The following is a 6,557-nucleotide window of genomic DNA, read 5'->3' as shown; positions in this document are numbered from 1 at the left end:
AAGACCCCGGGGGAGCGCATGGTAATTGGATGTCATACCATGGAGGAGCCCATGGCATTCCAGGTTTTAGACCATCAAAGGAGCCCATGGTATATTTGATAAAGACCATGGGGGAGCCCATGGCAACCATATGTATTTTACATGATAATCTGTGTTTGTATTTTTTATGGTGTTTTGGCGAAATCACTAAGCTTTGTGCTTTCGGTTTTTAGTTTATGTTTCAGGTACATCGGTTTCAATTGGAAGAGCTCTGGATGATTGCAGAGCACATACCACATGTTTTAGTATTTTGCAAACTACTCTGAACTGATGATGTTATGATAAAGTTTTGTTACCTTGGTTGTTGGGAATAATATGTATTAACGATTTATAAATCTAAAAACAATTTTTTATTGCGTGATTTTTGGGTCTTTACAAATCTTGTCCCCTGTTGAGAGAAAAACTTTGGGAAAGACTTGAACAAACTTTAGTACAAGATTATAGTTGTGGAATAAGTTAATCTCAAAGGATCATGAAAGCTCAAAAATAATAAGTTAGATTTGTTAGATTGTTAATTGCGGAAATGTAAAGTGCTGAAATGTAAAGGAAATGTAAATGACAAGTTATATCAAGTAAACACCAGACTGATTCCTAACACGGTTTGCAATCAAACACGAGTTAGTATGTGGGATCAGTTTAAAGTGAAAAGGATCTTCGATTATGATAAGTAAGATAGAGATATGAGAAAGTGATCTTAATATTTCAGAGAGAAAGATCAAAAGATCGTGATAATGAAGTGGTAAGAGGTAGTTGATACAGAACATGAGCACTCTATTTATAGAGCCTCGAAAAGTTACATCTAGAATAAATAAATGATAAAATTACTGACTAGTATGGCCATGCAAGGTCCATTGGATAAACAAAGGTTATCACACTATATCAGTTGGATGTAACTAAGTCTTCATTGTGGTAGACAGATTGCGTTAGTAGAAAGATAGTTGCGGTAGGGGAAAGAGTTGTGGTAAACAAAAGATGATTGCAGATCTCCAAGTTTAAGAGGGTCACATCTTTGTTCTAACATCCCCTGTATCACTTCACAACGTGTTTGGGAGAGTATTTATGGGATCCTACTACTACTAATCGTTTGTGTTCTGCTCTTCTTAAATCAAACCCTAATTTGTTAGTGTGTGCGAGGATGTGCTGCGAGAAAGAAAGAGATTGATGGGTGTGGTCTTGTTGGTCGAAAAAACAAAGAGAACATAGAGCACCGACTGCCATCGTCGGAGTTGTGAGAAGTTTTCCAGCAGACGCCAGAGAGAGGGTAAGATGTATGGAGTTTAGCCAACAATGCAGGTGGGTTTAACCCCAACATGTTATTTCTCTGACAAAGTGGGTTGTGATGGGTATGTTTCTGGTGAACAATCGATGTATACAAGAGGATGTCGGATCTGTTGTGAAGTTGATGTTTCGGGAAGATTAACACTTTTTGGCAGAGTTGGTTTAGAATTAGAAGGGATCTCAGATGCACCACTATGAATATCTTATTGCTTGACACATATAGTTTAGGTGTAGATCTTCCATTTTGATGGATAAATAAAATGTTGCTCATTCGGTGGATCATTCTTTTCAATCTCCGGTAAGCATATTTCGGAAAATGAGCATATGATGGAATTTAAAGAAAAAGCTTTTCATGGTTTGAGTACTGCCAATAGTAGATAGACAGGAGGTGACAAAATGGTTGTTGCACTTGAATCGAGATTTTGGATCAATATCCTCATGGATGGACTACAAATCAAGGATAAAAAGGTTTTCTAAGAGCTAGGAACCACGCTTAGCTACTTATGTGGTTTTATTTTGTGTAACATCTTCATATTAGTTTCTTCACTGTATTCATGGGTCGAAGGCACCAATGTCGGCCCACTGGATTATATTTGTAGGATGATAGTTATCTTTGTGGCTCATGTTCATATTCCTATATGTTTATGTATGTGGGGTTAATAAGGACTCAACACAATTACGTGTTATTGTAAAGAGTCATTATGGACTCGGGTTGATACAGACCCGAAACAACTACGTGCTATTACATGGAATCATTATGGACTCGGGGTGACCCGGACCTAGGGGTTGATACGGACCAGACACAACTACGTGTTGCTATAGAAAGTCATTATGTACTCGTGGTTGATACGGACTCGGGGAGTGTTATGGACCCGACACAGCTACGTGTTGTTATATACATATATGTTTTAGGCTATATTTTGGGGAATTCACTAAGCTTTGTGCTTATGGTTTAGATTTAAAATGTTTTCGGGTACATCTGGTTTTAATAGGAAGAGCTCGACTTGATCGCACTGCATCCCCTATAGATAGTTCTGCAATGAGTATTTTTTATTTACTCTGATGTTTTGAGAATACTTTTACCCCAGTCATCTTTTGGAATAATGAATGAATGGTTTTGACTTAAATTAAAATGAAAATTATACTTCAACAATTTTAGGACATTACAAATTGGTATTAAAGACTTGGTTTGAGGGATTCGGGCACATTCTTAGGTGTGGCTAAACTCAAACTAAGGAATTGATAAAAAAAATTTTAAGAAAATAGTGTTTTTTTTAATTTTCTACAAAGAAAAAGGGGTGTGATGCATGCAATTAGGTGAGCTCAAGTAAGTATTCCTAAAATACCCATACATGTGTTATGCTTATTGTTTTGGTATAAATATGTAAGAATTGCATGCTAGATTAGGGCTAATGATCTGATCAGGATTACATAATAGAATTCTAGGGAGATGCATGTATATGTCTGTTGATTGAGCTTGTGGAACAACATGCTAGTATAAGTGAATAGTTAGCTAACATCAATATGGCTTGGCCAATCCATATTGATGTGAGCCAACTATTAAATGAATACGTTAAGTTACATGTTCCAAATGTTCAATAATTCGAGAATGATTGACATGTCCATATTATGCAGCTCTCATTTGAGTCTAACCGTTGTAGGGTGGGTCTTTTCTTCGAAAGATTATTTAAGTTTTGTTGCATGTAATAGTACTCATGAAGTAGTTAGATGATATTAGTAAGGGTTCTTTAGTAGCTGAGAGCGGGGTGAGGTGGAAATCCTAGGATAGCCTAGGAAGTGCCTTAGAGGAATTGATGCATTATCTGGCGGTGTATATTTGTTTGATGGTGGGTATATGTGATTCGATCAGATGGTAGTGGACATGAGTAGTTATTTAGAGGATGCGGAATGATTCTTGAGGAAAGTATGGATATGTGTGGCATGTAATATTGGGCCCGTAATACTAATAGCATACAATCCGTACTCGAATCGAGGAATATTATGGGGATTCTAAGGAGCTGATTGAGGTTAGATTCTATGGTTTGGTACCATGATTCATTGCAATGTGTTCCCGTCTTATTCTGTTTATCAGTTATGGTTGCTTAGACTTAGCATGGGTTTGATTGATTGCTTGGGCCTTAGTAGCCATGTCAGTTTAGGTTTGAATGGTGCAGACTTAGGTGAGTTAGTTGATTTTGAGGTCTCGAGGTCCTTGCTCGAGGTATTTCCAGTTGAGTTGTGGGACTCCAAAAGGTAGTGATTGTGATGATCGGCTCGAGGATTGAAGTCAGAGGCTGAGTGATTGGTAGATGGATTAGGATGTCACTATCTACGATTGGTGGTTATCTTCTTCCGACTTTCCGTATTCAAAGGAAAGAGATAGCCAACTTGATATTTTCAGAGTTAGGATGAGACCCAACATGGGGTTAGATGGTTGAGATTTTTTGTGGCAAGTATGCTAGTGTGGGAATGCATAAGAGGATTCTTGTAGTATTGTTGCCTTGAGATGAGATCAATGGTCAGCTTTCTTTGAATTTAGTTAGGTCAGATGCTAGTTAATTCTTTCAGGTGATCAAGGGAGGTGAATTAGGAATGACAACTTTTGTTGTCTCTATTGTATCCTAACTAAGACAACGATGCTTCTTGTGTTTATGAATAATGCTTGCGATGAATTGTTTGTTGTGGATTTATAGGCGAGGTGTGTGGTAGTCCATTTGTATCTTGATAAAGAATCGGTACAATGAATAAACTATCAGCATTATTTCTTGTGCATCTACAATGGATTCTTGATGTTAGAGGCAGTTATGACTGGGAAGTTTCTCGAGGTCTATATCTAAGATTGGGAATCCCTTTGAGTTTTGCTTGGTCTTTATTTGGAAGATCATTTTGTGTTGTGTTATACATTCCAGTGGTCAGAGATGCTATGTATCTGGTTGAGCCGGTTTGAGATTTGGTTTGTTTACAATGTCATTTGGTGGTGGTTCGAACCTTAAGTGGGGGAGAACTGGGTATTCTACTAGGAGTATATTTCATTACAATGAGTCAGAGGAATACACGGTTCTAGTATACTAGGATTTGGTTTAGGTTTGCTACTACATAATTAAATGAATGTAGGCTACCATCAAAGTGCTCATGGTTAGGAAGTTTCCTCATCATGTTTCTCAAGACTACGTTGGGAACCTTCTTCATATGAAGGAGTTCAAGAATTGGTCAAGTCGGGGTGCAGAGCAAGTTGCTAGTAGATTTATGCTTAACACTCAGTTTCAGATTCGCTTCTTTATTCGGAGATGCGACCCAATCTTCAGTGTTCAGGAGTCTTAGGACCTTAGGAAAGGAAGAATTTGTCCCTTCTCAAGTGTGGGTGTTATGATATAAGTGACCTAAGTGATTGATTGTGTCTTCGGAGGTCAAGGGTATGATCGTAATTTTATATTTCGGTCTTTTATAGATTTCGGGTTTTATTCGTGAGCTTTTAAGGCTTGTTGTGTTGTTAGAGGTGTAGGGCTTCTCGCTACCTTTCCGTGGATATAAGGTTCATTAGGAACGGACCTAAGACAAGGAAGTTATGGCATTTTGAATATATTGGCAGAATAGGCCCCTAATGGAAATATTTGGCAAAACGGTCCCATGCATGCAAGGAGGGTATGTGTTTGGCTGAGTACACCTAATGTAAGTTGGGGTACGCCCAGCATAATAGTGGAAAGTGGACACGGGTCTTTGAGTTATACACCCAATGTACAGGCACTACACCCAACATAGTGTGCAGGATCCAAAAACCCAAAATTTTACTATTGGCTCATAATTTAAAAACCTTAAGTCCTAGGTGTTAACCTTTCTTTCATCCTCCATTGTCCTCCAACCCAAATCTCGAACCCTAGCCTCATCCAACAGTGTTGTGAACCTTTTATGTGCACCTTTGGTGGGTTTTAGTGTATATTCAAAAGTGGAAGCTTTGTGCAAGGTGGTGAATCAATGGAAGGCATGTAGATCTCGACACTTTGCTCCATTTTCAACTTATTATAGGTATAAAGCTCTAACCATGCTCAGTTGAAGCTTTGATCTAGCATTATGAGAGTTTTGGTTCCATTTTGACCTCATGGGTGAGATTTAGTGGTTAGACACCACTCCAGGAGCTTTGAGTTGCTACTCTTAGCATTTATGAGGTTATAAGTTCATAAACATGCTTGCTTGATGCTTAAAAATGGTCTATGCAGGTTCTAGTTGGGTCTTGATGGATTAAGATGGTCATTGGGTCCTTTTGAGTCATGTAAATGCATAAAGGTGCTGACTTTATGCATTAAAAGCTTAGTTGGAAGGTCTTTTGAGGTTTTGATGCAAGGACTTAATAGATTAAGACGTGTTTGAGTTTTGGAGAAATTGGGGTTACGCCCCGCGAAACTAATGGTACGCCCAGCGTGCCATCTTTTGGTCGTGATCTAGGTTTCCTCGGATACGACCAGCGTAGCTAAGCGTACACCCTACATTCGACGTGGTATAGGCTTGGTGTGTTTTTGGGCTTCATATTCTTGGGCCATCTTGTTGCTTTGGGCCTTTTGGGTCATCTGAGATTTATAATTTTTCTAAGGGAATTATTGGGCTTTGGATAAGGCCCATATGAGGATTGACCCTAATTTGGAAAATTGGGCAATTAGTGTGCCTTTATGAATCTTTTGGTTTTGGGTCTTACTGGTCTTGGGGTTGGGCCTCAGTTTTGGTTCATGATGGGTCAGGGGTAAAATAGTCATTTTACCCCAAGTTTGAATGATGGATTATAGGTTGCAATCCAATTTCTAATTGGATGGTATTTTGGTATTGATAGCTCCGGAAGTCGCCAGAGCAGTGCTACTAGGGGATTTCTTTCAGTGAGCTTCTGCACTGGCGATGAGTTTCATCAGTGGGTTTAGCGGGTCCAAGGCACCAATGTCGGCCTATGTTTATGCTATGTTAGTATGCTAGTTGTCTTCGTGACTCTTGCATGTGTATGTGTTTATATGCTTTCCAGGCTATGGTTCGATGTCGGGCGGGACCCGAAGACTGTTTGTATGTTATGTATCTATGTTGCATGTGTATGTGTGTATTTGATATATGTTATATGCATTTTGGGTAGTTCCCAACTTACTACCGAGTTCAACTCGATGACCATGTGGAGCCCGATGACCGGGCTGGGCCCACTATATCTCTATTTTTATGTTTGGGATGTGGTATTTGGGGAACACAGTAAGCTTTGTGCTTACAGTTTG

This window comes from Lactuca sativa, chromosome 1 (genome assembly GCF_002870075.4).
Source record: "Lactuca sativa cultivar Salinas chromosome 1, Lsat_Salinas_v11, whole genome shotgun sequence".
Classification (NCBI taxonomy): Eukaryota; Viridiplantae; Streptophyta; class Magnoliopsida; order Asterales; family Asteraceae; genus Lactuca; species Lactuca sativa.
This window is presented reverse-complemented; position numbering follows the sequence as displayed.